This window comes from Polistes dominula, unplaced genomic scaffold (assembly GCF_049000335.1).
Source record: "Polistes dominula isolate Pdom_NZ unplaced genomic scaffold, Pdom_raw_medaka contig_73, whole genome shotgun sequence".
In the NCBI taxonomy this organism is placed as follows: domain Eukaryota; kingdom Metazoa; phylum Arthropoda; class Insecta; order Hymenoptera; family Vespidae; genus Polistes; species Polistes dominula.
The window spans coordinates 3,584,997-3,598,256 of NW_028300951.1; the positions used below are offsets into that span (position 1 = coordinate 3,584,997).

Sequence of the window (13,260 nt, forward strand, 5' to 3'; positions counted from 1 at the left end):
AAATTTGCATGATCGTAATTGGAGCGCACGCTCGTGCGCGCACATATGAGTGCTTATTAAAAAAGAAAAGGTGAACTAGTGGAAGCACACTCGTCAGTTCATCGATCGTTCCCATTCGTTGTATAAAAGAAAATGATTTCAAAAAACATTCCTAAGTCGTGCACAACAGATCGATCTCTTCCGCAATGCGACTTTTTCTATCTCTCTTGCTTGGTTCCTAGCTTTCTCTTTGTCTATTTACCTATTTATCTATCTATCTTTATCCTTATTTTATGCTTTCGATCATGAAAGTGTAATCGTTCTTCTCGAACAACGTACTTACGTGCATAGTCTCGACTGATTATTCGCTCATAGAAAATTCATCGAGGAGACTAATTGCGACTAATGGTGGCAGGAGAATCGGGCGAGGAGGTCAACAAGGGCGATTGTTTGCGAAACGAGCTCATAAGGAAGCTGCGAAAGATCAACTAAGAGAAAGGAAATAATAGAGAGAGAGAGAGAAAAGGAAGAATAATCTAGGTACAGTAAAATGTAGAAAAGATTCTCTTAAGCAAAGAAGAGACAAACGCGTCGAAGTGTTATCGCTCTTTGTCCCATGTCGTGACTACAATGGCCGAGCTCAAAGCAGTATACAGTAAAGCCGCAACACGCCTGACTCTGCCAATCGAAGAGATTCGAGCGGTTTCTGTTAACTTTCTCCGGTCGTGCTGTTTAAACATGAAACTCGGTTAAAGTCTGCTCGCTATGTCTCGTATAAATCCGTTTCTATCGCTACTCCTCCTGCTCTCTCTCTCTCTATCTCTTTTTCTGCTTCTCTTCCTCTCTCCGTCTTTGTCTTTCTCTTATTTTCTTTCCTATTCTATCCACTTAACAATTCACGCTTAACCTCTAAACAAGAGTCGCAATCGGCGCTTATACGAGAAACACTCGTGTCTATTCGTAATCGGAAATATGCCCAATTCGAATGAAGCAAAACTAATTCTTGTCACACGAATCGAGAGAAAGAGAGAGAGAGAGAGAAAAGAGAGAAAGAAACACAATGGTGCGCTTTCGCGTAAACCGATCGACCACGACATAGCTATTACGTTACGGATGTTAATGTTCTTCCTTTCTCTCACTCTCACACACACAATTAACTTACAAATCCGTATACACAATGAGTGCTTTATACAAAGAGTTATACATAGTGAGTGTCCCTTAAAATCATACACCGTTACGCTTAATAAATTTTTATTTGAAAACTATTGATATAGTGTATTTAGGGAAAAGAAAGTTTAGAAATAAATACAGTAGTATATCTTAATTATGTATTTAATGAGTTTAACTTGAAAATTTTATTTATAACAAGTGAATTGAACAAACATGAAGAACAATCTACAAAAACACTTGTACTTTAAAATCATATATGTTGGTATAATAGGAGGGATACCTAGTGAACCTATCTAATAATTAGGTCAACCTTTGTTTTTACTATTATTTAAATATTTTTTAGTATGGGAATCAATTTAATATCCATTAAAGTAAAAATAATACAACATTTGGTTAAAAATCATGTATCTATTAATATACTTCGAATATTAAACAGTTTTAATCCGATATTTTATTAGAGAACAATTTTCAACTTAAAGTAATCACTGCCTGGGAACGTTAAAAAAAAATGTTTTTTAGTTTAAATAATCCAATTTATTAGTAGAGTATAGTATTATATTTGATTCGCCTTGATTGTTAATGAATTATTGTTAATTGATTGTTAATTAATCAAAGGAAATATATATTGTAATCTAAAAGTACAGAATATAAATTTGACTCATCATCTTCTTCGAAATCTAACAGTAAACTGATTCATTGTCATTTATAAAGTCAATTAAAATTCTTCTATTGTATTCTAAATTCTACTAATAAATAGAATTTATTCTTTAAAAGATAAATAAAGCTTTCAAGTTAAACTCATTAAATACGTAATTAAAATATACTAATGTATTTTTTTCTAAACATTCTTTGCCCTAAATACACTATATCAATAGTTTTCAAGCAAAAATTTAATAATCGTTATGAAGTACGATTTTAAGGGATACACCCTGTATATAGACGAGTACAATGCTTGATTTAAACGGATCAAAAACTACGAACATAAACTACACTATGGTAAAGGCATAGAAAAGCGAAAGGAACGATACTGTTATCTCGTCATTATCATCAATGATCTTTCTTTACTCTTCTTTCTCCTAACAGTACGATTTTCTCCGACCGAGTAAGACGATCATTTTCAAGGCTTTTTCATCTTACAATCACTGACGATTCTCGCATAACGATCTCTTTTCTTCCTCGTCGAAACGACTACAAAGTCGTACTTTCGTTTTCTTTTCGGATAAATAACGTGCGGGAATTAGTTTCTTATTTTTTTTTTTCTCTTTTTTTTTCGTTTCGTTTTCTTTTCTCTATCACACGCGATATATTGCGAATAAATTTTCACGTAATTGTATCCTAAGGCTATGCGTTTCGACCGTCGTCTACTAACATCGACGGCTTCCTTAAAAGAAAATGAAATAGTAAAAACAAATAAGAAAAAAGAAAGAAGACAAGGAAAAAGAAAAACATTATAGAAATCACTTGCAATTCATTCAAATACTTTCTAATTCTTGCAAACAAGTGTTAAATTAGACAGACCTCGGTGGTGTTGTAAATGCGATGTAATTGACGTGTAATAAATCCTGTATCGGTTAGCAGAGATTCGCACTGTAACGAGGTATTATCGAGCTGTGTTTCATAGTAACACATACCTCTATTACTACTTTTTCTAATAGATTATAACATCGTTGACATAAAATATCTCGCGTTCATCGACGTCAGGAATTAATAACTATAATAGTCTCTAAGCGCCAACATGATTCGTTAGGTTAGTTATTCGTTAGACATTTAGTCGTCGATCTTATCGTAATAGAAAATAATTAGTGAGTCGATGTTCGTTAACTCTGTCGACTTGTTTTTCTTTTTATTTATTTTTTTATTTTTTTATTCGTATAGAAGAGTCGCAACAATTATTATTGGAACTCAGTTCGTAATCGTAAGCAACTACGAAATGATATCATTGCGAAGTTAAAGGAATGAGTCATATTTCCTATTGGATATTAAAAGCGACAATAAAACGTTGCTTCGTTTTGATCCTCTCTCTTTCTTTCTCCCACTCATTATGTCGAGCAACGACTCCCTTTCTTTTTTCTCTTTAAAAGACTTTAACTGAACGCCATACTGGTCCAAGAAGCTTGACCCGATTACGCAATCTTCTCGTTAACCACGAATATACATACACGTATATAAACGCAATGAAGTCAAAGTAAGAGAGAAAGAGAGAGAGAGAAGAAGAAAGAATCTGGTTGGGATAGTACACAACTCAGAATGGTGGTGTCCGTACGTTCTTTAGCGAAAACAAGAACGAAGAGGAAACCACAGTGCTTGACTTCTTGACCCGTTGCTCGACTCCGTCGTCTTCTTTGAAAAGTAACGTTTATCTTATACACATTTATTCGACTATACTTGTGGCATAGTAGTTTTCTGTGTTTCACGAATACCTCGAATAAATTGAAAATAGAATTTCGATTACGTGTCCGTTACCATTTCCATATAATTAACAAGCTATTATGGAAATGAACAAGAAAAAAATGAAAAGTAAAAGATTTAAACGTCAGAAGGACGTTCGAAGGCCTTGCTATGTTTAATACTTACCTATATACTATTATAAGTGACAATGTCGTGCAGTAAGGACCAGGGGATAATATGTGGGACAAGCTTAATGAGAGAGGGAAGATTCCGAGAAAGCAAGTTTTTTGCTGCTTGTGCGTGAACCGCACGGTGAGTTTGCGTGTCGTGCGCGAGATGAACTAGAGGAATCCGGAGGTAAAAAAGATTGGACGAGTTTACGGAGGCCCTTTTTCGAGCTCACCTCCTCGTTGTCTCGAGTACCCTTTCTTCCTCTTCTTCTTCTTTCTCTCTTTCTTTCACTCCTCTTCTTTCGTTCTCTTTTTCTCGCGCCCTCGTGCTCTCCTTGCGAGCTCGTTACTTTGCATCAATCTGCGAATTAAGCGTTTCTACTTTCAATATATATATATATATATATATGTATGCGTACGTATATATTTATTCGATGTATACACTGTATTTTTCTACGAGTATGTCCTTCGAGTCAAAGTCTTCATGTCTGGAAAAACGTCGATATCGATCGTCGAACCTGTTATGTTGTTATTTGCTTTGAAAATGAATAATTATGATAATTAAATGTCAGGATAAATGTTTTCTCGAAGGCTCGATTTGTGTATATTTGAAAAATACAGAAGAAAGAAATCGTAAAACATTGGCTTTCTTTCCTCTTCTTTTCTTTATTTTTCTCTTTCTTTTTCTCTTTCTCTAGGAACAGTGTCGAAAGGTTTGAAAGCACGAACGCGATCAGCACGTACAAGGAGGACGTGTATAGCGCGTACGCGAGTAGAATCGCAATTCTCTCTCATGGTCGAAAAACAAATCGTAGCCATCGCGTTCTCTCGACATATTCCATGTTTTAAAGGTGCTGAAAGGAGAAGAGGAAGAAAGGAACAAGAAGGAAGAGGACTATACGAGCGTCGTCCTTCGAAGGGTCGCCAGTACTCGAATGGAATGCACGCGTCCATGACCGCTGCGGTTTAACACCTTCTTTTTGTCTTCGCTCATGATTGTCTCCTACGTGATGCGAAATTTCTCTTCTAAATCTTTTCAAACATCGTTTCTTGAACGCGTCAAAACGTTTAAAGGATCATTCTTAAATCGTTTTCTTCTCTCTTACTCTTTTTATTTCTCCCTCGGTTCACTGAACTCTCCATTTAAATTCGCTAATCTATACGCATTATTTTCGCATAAAATTCGTCTAAAAAAATCATTCGCAAAAACAACTTGTATCTTTTTTATCACCTTGTATTTTTTACCCAGTAAAAAAGAAAGAGAGAAAGAAACGACATAGATGCAAACTTATTTAAGGCTCATTCATTAATAGTTTGCAAGTTCCAATGAATAATATTTCTCTCGACTAATCTTTTGGGGTCATTAAATGTACATCCTCATAAACTATTTAACATGTCTATTTTAGTTAATTCCGATATACTGTAAAACCTGAATCTTAATTATAAACACTTCAAAATATATTTTCCCAAAATTTCATTTACTAATATAAAATTGAAGAAGCACGTTTTAATTGACATTCAAAAACTTTGAAATGGACTGGCGCTCGTGAAGCTATTACGCTTTGTAAAAGTACGAGGCAAGTTTGTGTGCAATACGTTTTCCGTTCACCGAAATAACCTAAGCTGGTCGTACGTTGAAATTTCGAAAATATTATCATCCGACGTTTTTCCCTTTCTAATCCGTATCTAATCCAGCAAGGATTTAGTACACTCGCGAACGAATCAACGAAAACCAAGAAGGATGAAAAGTACTCGTTTTTCGGAAGGCCGAAAAACGACGTAATCCTTATTTATTTTCCACCCACGCTCACTCATTCCTTTTTTTCTCTCTCTCTTTCTCTCTCTCTCTCTCTCTCTCTTTGCTAACCCTCTGGCTTCTTTCGCAAGCACTCAGTATTAACGCACTCGAGGCTAATTCATATCGTACAGTCGGCGGCACGATTCAGCAAAAGAATCTGGGCCAGTGGTTAAGCTCGACCAATAAATCGAGACATTATCGGTATCGAAGCGGAGAAAGTGTTCGATATTGAGTAGATTAACGCGCGCGCGCATACATGCTAATCTCATTCTTAGCTATTTCTACTCCTTTCATACTTATGTAAAGATACAATTATAGACATATCGTATATTTACATACATATTACGTAGCTATACCTATATACGTATTCCTCTATAAACGCATAATCGCACGGGAGACAAAGGCACAGAATCTTGGCGTATTAAGCCGGACTAAGCTAATTAAGGCTAAGTCGTTCGAATGCTCGCGCGCACAGCTATATATATACCTCACTCGCTTACAAGCCCAGAGTCAGGGAATGAGAGAGGATAGATGGAGAGAATGCCATACTGCAGCGGTATTAACCGAGATTCGAGATATACACAAACATATACACACACTCACATATATGCCTGCATACATAAATACTTATACATTACAGACTAGCTTATAAACAACAACACAGAAACTTGCTTCTTGCTCTTTACGGAATCCCGAACGCGGAAGGCTCGTGCGAACTCTCGATCGCTATCTTTGAAACCGTGCCTCCGTATAGGTCGATCGAGGATGAAAGTTCGACGACGATTCTTCCCTCGACGAAGTAGTCGAGCGGTTTCGACTTAATCGTCCAACGTCTTTCGAAGTCTTACCATTTATTTTGGAAACGATACTTTGCTTTGACTTTACCTGAAAATCACAAAATCTAGGATTAGTCTTTCCGAAGTAGTAGTTTAAACGTATTTAACATAGTTGCAATGTGCTTGTTGCAAATCTTAACGTCTTTACAAGAAAGTTACTGGAACAGCGGATGTTAATCTGTTAACTAGAGGAAATTATTGACCGATATAAAGATTTAAAATAATACACTTCAGACGCGAAAACAGGGAACTTTGGACAAATTAATAAATCGTAAACTGAGGAACTGAATCTTGGCACATCTTTTTTTAATTGAAATGAAATCTTTGTTACGTATTATAAATTAAACAGAAATAAAAATTTATAAGCTTATTAACGAAATTTTAAAGACAAAACTGGAAGATATTGTGCCGTTTTAGTGGCCAAAGATAAAAATAAAAAATCGTAAAATTACTACTCCTTGTTACGAAAATAATAAAATCTCATTTATAAATAATCATACCTTTTTCGGTTAAGAGTTTAAAGCATTAAATCACATTAGTTATTTTAAATATAACATATTATTTACGAATCGATGGGCTACAGAACGAGTTTCTACTGATTAAAAGATTAAAATCTCGAGTGATCGATTACGATCGAATCTCTGAATAAAAATAAATTCACGTGTCAGTGTATAATCGCAATAACTCATTTATTTTAATCAACAACGCAGCTTTCTCTTGTGATAGTAAAAAAAAAAATTGATAAAAAAGAATCATGGCCGTAGGACAGATGCTCGCGAAGCGTAATTTCACAGTAACAGCAACAGAAGCAGCAATGCCAGCAGTAGCAGCAGTGATCTCGTTGAGGAGAATTCGTTCGCGTGCAATGGACATCGTGCAATTTAATCGAGCGTATGACGAACGTTTGCTCGTTGGACGACTATCGTATTTCAGATGTTTAAATACACGATTCTAAGCGCGTGTGTATTATACCAGCTGCGTTTATCGAACCGTTTGCCGTTAATTCAGGAGTCGCTGGATCTATTCGTACCAATGAAACACAGAATCGACAACGAATACATTTACGGTATCTATTCGAGAGATATACGATCATTGCAGACGCCACACTAGCACCTCAAATTCCTTTTAGGACTTCAGCTCATCCGCATAGACAAGAGAATAACGCGAAATGCTTGTACAGTTTGGATGCTCGATTCGTAGCAGGTGAAATCATAGGTATGCGCGTATACATACAGATGCGGCAGGACTCGTGCGAGAGCTTGCGGCTCTCTCTCTCTCCCTCTCTCTCTATCTCTTATTCTCTCACGACTATCTCGTGCACCTGTCGAGCTGGCAGACGCTCGAGGTAAATGCTCGTCCGAGTATACGCGTCATGCCCACACAAAAAGGTAATTTCAACGTTACCTCGTGAATTCGACGGATGTAAGTACGTGTCTACATACCAACTCGTTCATATATACTCATCGGTAGCACATGAATTAGTTAACCACATATATAACGTTTTACATGATGATCGAAAAGCTATTTTATTTCAAATGATATTCCACCGATCTAAACTACGATCGAACGTTTCCTTCTTTCCGATATAGATAGAAAGCTAAAGACAAATTACGAAAGCGCACTTCGTAGTGAAAGAATAAGGTCGAACTACGTTCCGAATCATTGCTCACGATTTCCTGTCCTTTTTACAACCACAGAAGACGAGCACTAACAAAGATCGATGGGAAAACGAACGTTTCCCTCTTTTCCTAGTTTTTCGATAGTAGTACCCATATGCAATCCTACCGGAGAAACCGTAGGAAATGTACCTCCATAATTCTTATCTTTTTCACTTTCTTTCTTTCTTTCTTTCAGATTTGAAAAAAAAAACTAGAAAAAAGTAAAGTAAAAATCAATAAAAGAACTTTCTGCTTGCATGAGCACGCCCCTATCCGCGTATAAAAGTGTTCTTGACGCGTCTCATAATTAATGTTGACCTTGAAGGATTATTAGAAGAACGAGATGAACGAGAAACCTGCGTATGGGGGCGTACCATCTCGTTCACGAATGAGAAAATTCCACATGAGATATTGGAGAATGATTTCATCCTTGCATTCCTTTGCTCGTGCGAGTTCGAAATGAGGGAGAGAAGGATAGAAAAAGAAAAAGATGCACATGGAACGCATGGAATAATAGAATACCACTTGCTATTGTGTTCTTTTCTATGTCCACGTCTCTCTACTTCTTTCTCTTTCCTTCTTCTTTTACTTCTTTTTCTTCTTTTAACTACATGGAACATCTATGTAATATACATATGTGCGTGCTAGAAGGAAAGACTAACTTCTTCACAATAATACAAGCTATTCCAAACGCAAGTTCATTATGTTTCCTACCCATTTTAATCACGATTACGTGGGCCACACACGTATTTTCTATTATTCGTCAGATTTCTAAAAGAGTTTATCTTTTTTTTAACGAATGAAGATAAGAAAAATATTCATAACAAATATTATCTAATGAATTTTCACACATAAAAAAGGAATAGTATTTACGTATACCTACGAAAGAGAAAAAGAAAAGAGGTGAAGGGTTAGTAACGGTGACCTATCGCCATCGATGACGTACAAGCGCGATTCTCCCCAATAACCCTCTTCTTTTTCCTTTAGGTTCGTTCGCCGTGAGAAGCCGAAGAAATTTTTCACGCGTTCGACTCTCTTCGATTTCACGCAGGTGTCTCCAGGCTTGTTCGATTATTAGGGGAAGGGTTCGAAAGAGAGAACAAGGTTGGCATCTTTGAATGGAAGTATAATAATGGTCGCTCTTTTAAAATTCCGTTCGTCCTCGTTCTCGTCCTCATCGTCCTCATCGTCGTGGTCGTCGTCGTCGTTGCCGAAACAATAAAGGACAAAGGGAAGGACCATTGTCTTGGCGCCTAAAGATCGTCCGTGTGTCGAATCGTTGGATGCAAACAGTGGCGTAGGACAGCAATAATTTTTCATCTTTGCTACTTTGATTCCGATTAACTTGGTCTCTCTCGAATATTATCACAATTTTATACGATAAATCGATTACACATTTTTTAATATAAAAAAAAATTAAGGTTTTTACATAGACAATATTGTCTAAGAAAAATTCTTCCTTTTTGATGATCAAACGAGTGCCACGCCATTGGAGGACCATCACAAAGGTCGGATGCCAATGAGGGTGGAGCGCGATTTAACAAATTAAATACGTACCCGTAGCAAGAATCGGTGCCTAATGTGTAGAAGGGTGAAAAAAATAGCTAAGACTAAAGCACGCGCCTTGAAAGCCAAGCAACAGGAAAAAGAGAGATAGAGAGGAAGAGAGAGAGAGAGAGAAAGAGAGAGAGAGAGACAGACAGACAGACAGAAGGAAAGGCGTAAAATCGATTTCTATTCTAGGTTCTCCATTGTTCTCCATCGGACACTTTGACTGGCATAAACGTTGGCTAATGGCTAATGGATCCTCTCTCGATCTTTCGAGAATCGAATCACCGTGCGCGCTCGCGCACGCACTCTATGAATCGCTACGAGTCCTTCGTCCTTACTTTTCTCACCTAAATGAAGAGTACGCAGGTGCGAAGCATTCGGTTAATGCACGATCGGACGATCGATCGATCGATTTCTCTCTCTCCCTCTCTTTTTGTTTCTTTCTCTTTCTCTCCTCGCACGCAACTCGTCGAGTTCTTTCGCTCGTAGTAATCTGCCGGCAAGAGGAGAAACGTCGATGAGCGATATCGTCCGCAGCTTTGACGAAGGTGAGATATTCACTGACGCGAGCGTTTACGTGCGAACGATGGCTCGAATCAGGATCGACGTGGATCGATGTAACGTGTCCAATCATAGTTCAAGGCAGAGGTCAAGAGAAACCTCCTCGACGGTGGATCCGCGTCGGTAATGAAGCGAAATGGATTGGAGGATGGAAAGGAGCGCGACTGCCACGTAATCACGTATGTAGGTATCTCTATCTATGTATGTATCTATATATAGCATGTGCATGTAGATAGATACAAACATATATACATATTATGCCTATATGTATAAGTGCGTATGTATATATATACGCATATACTTACTTATCCGACACCACGAATTTGGCGAATGCCGATAAATAACGATGATAGATGGCCGTTAAGAATTTTACAATGTATGACCAAGGGTCGTGCTTCTTCGTAAATTAAGCGTAACCCCTTCGAGTCCTCCAAAATATAAAAATATGATAATTCTTTTGGGACGAATAAAAGACTCGCTTATATGTGAGAGAAGGATGCCTAGCAGCTCATGAGAACGCTATGACAGGTTTTTCAATAAAAAAGAATTCTTTCATAGAAATCAATGTGTCATCCATGTACCTCTAACAAAAATTTACCGGAAAGGTAGAACAAATTGGAATCATTCGAAATAAGAAGACTCGCCTTTATTTTCCTAAGCGTTGTTAGCGGTTAACTTTCAAATCCTTGTAGACATAAGTACATATTGTTAAACGTATAATATAACCATATATCTTAGGTATCCTCAAAACCGTTCCAAGTTCTTTCTAAACCGCTACACGGTTATTAAGTCATAGCAGGTTTCTTCGAACGTGAATCACTTCTTTAGACCATTCTGACCCAAACAAACGCAAACTCGAGCGTAATGTACACAAAGAAAGAGAGAACTGTTATAACGTAGCGCGGCTTTTCGCGAGAAGCTCAGAATGCCATTTTCAAAGTCGTCTCACCTGCTCGAAACGGACAGCGCCGGTAGCAAAGAGAATCCTCTTGAGAGTCTTCGGTGGTGAAAGCTGCTCCTCTCAGCCCCACAGCTCGTGCGTGTACATAGGATTTTGGCCTTTCTTCCTTCGTCCCTTCCATCGAACCCAAACGCTTCCTTTTTTATCTCTTTTTTTTCCCCCGAGTAGTCTCGTGGTAGAAGTGCGTAAGAACCGCATGAATCAATATTTGCCGAGCACTTTCCTTTCGTGAAGCATTACTCGAGATACTTAAATGCATTTCTGGTCAGAGCACACCGCTTTACCTACTACCTTACATTCGTTTAATACTATCCATTGTGTATCAGGCGTTGTTAGTCGTTTAACTTGCCGAAGGAAAGAATGAAAGAAAGAACTCTCTGACTTTTTGGGGATGTGTAACAAACGGATTGAAAGTCAACGATCAAAGACCTCACTATGAGTTTGTTTGAGAACGATTTAAAGATCTTATACGAGCATCTTCAACCAAACAACATTCTAATCTCCCCCTTCTAAGCTCATTTTATTCACATCTTCCGAATCTATTAAATTTTCCCCAAATCGACATTAGACGAAAATCATTTTCAAAAGAAGGCGTTCTCGAGATTTTTCAAAGATCGCGGATTTTGACGGGTGGAGGGTGTAGGAGATCTAGAAAGATCGAGATAGGAGCGATGAAATACCATCGTCTAATGGCCCGTGACGAGTGAAAAATCAAGGCTCGCGGACGGACAAATAATCGATTCGCCGTGTCCGTGTTCTTTCTACCTTCTCGTAATCCTATCCTATTGTTCTATTCTTCTCTCGTTCTTTAATAAAAGACAAAACAAAAAGAAAGAAAGAAATATAGAGAGAGAGAGAGAAAGAGACAAGTGATCGCTTAGAGAGGAGGAAGCAAAAGAAAATCAGAGCGAATTTGCGTGCTCGACGATCCGAAGCGTCCGCCTTCGTTTTCGCTCTATTTCATACTTGAAAGCTAACCTTTGAGTTCGTTTGAAAATTGACTATAACGTTAGACGTATTTGAAATTTCTATTATATTTTCTGGTCCATCTTACAAGTTGAAAAAAGAAGATGCGAGGGAAGGAAATGAACGTTCTGGCGCCGTAGACCGATAGAATTCGAAGCGTTGCATTAGTCGGACTAATGACCGACATGACTGTCCGTGGGTAGATACCGGTTCTTGAGATCCAAGAGAGCGAAGGAGTATGCCCCCGAGATCGTTGTGCAGGAGAGAGCAACGTGAAGGATGATGATCCTCTCCTTCTCTTATCCTTTCCTCTCTCTTTTCCTCTTATACACGAGGGCGCCACATACCCAAGTGCATCTTCAGAAATATATATATATATACATATATATACATATAGATATATGCACATGTATACATCTGTATATTCAGTTATATTTCTGTTTCCTCCTTTCCTTTTCGATCCATCTCTTCTCTTTCTCTCGGCTCGGAGCATCACTCGCGATAAATATATGTAGACACTTCTCAGCACACGCACGCTCTAGTTAAGAACGGGGAAAGATATTTTCCTCTGTATATATCGTTTCTTCTTGTTCACTCTCTCTCCCCCTCTCTCTCTCTCTCTCTCTCTTTTACTCTCTATCTGGAAAATGGTTAGGCGTCTGCGACAAAGGGGAGAAAAAGTGAAACGAAATTGAAGCAGGAAATGAGTCTTAGCGCCGATCGTAAGTCAAGAAAGCACTCTCGTTCTCTTAAAAGCCTACGAAACAACATGAAGGATCACTGGATGAAGAACGTTGTCTAATAATTCGTTAATAGTATCGCTAGAAGGGATCGTGATTGGTGAATGTTTATATTTTGTGGAGAACGCGTCAATGGATGTGACTAACATTCATTTATCGAGTTCTTGTAATAATCGAAAATATATAAACATTCCAAGAGCTTACAAAATTAGAATTGAAAATATTTCTTGGTCTTCTAAGAAAAAAAAAGTAAATTATTATTGAAAAATAAAAATAAATATTAGCAGGCGTTGTTGTTTACGGGTCTTTAGGGGAGAAAAAAAATATGTTGACGAGAAGAAGGTTATCGGAGAGAAAATTTCATAGAAAGAGAGGAAAAAAAGAAGAAAGAGGTAAGACACGTTTTCTTCGATGGTAAATGGAATGACACGGAGAGAGAAACAAAAAGAGAGAGAGAGAGAGAGAGAGAAAAGGCCACTCGG

General features: G+C 37.8%; 1 long non-coding RNA gene across 1 annotated transcript in view; it reads right to left on the minus strand.

The window, feature by feature from the left end:
• Positions 1-13,254, minus strand: part of LOC149032640 (uncharacterized) — a 37,913-nt gene extending 24,659 nt beyond the window's left edge. The window contains exons 1-2 of the long non-coding RNA XR_016176494.1: positions 11,061-13,254; positions 3,941-6,390 (exon numbers count right to left, since the gene is read on the minus strand). This is a non-coding gene — a long non-coding RNA (uncharacterized LOC149032640). The remainder of the gene's footprint in view (positions 1-3,940; positions 6,391-11,060) is intronic.
• Positions 13,255-13,260: the final 6 nt, after the last annotated feature.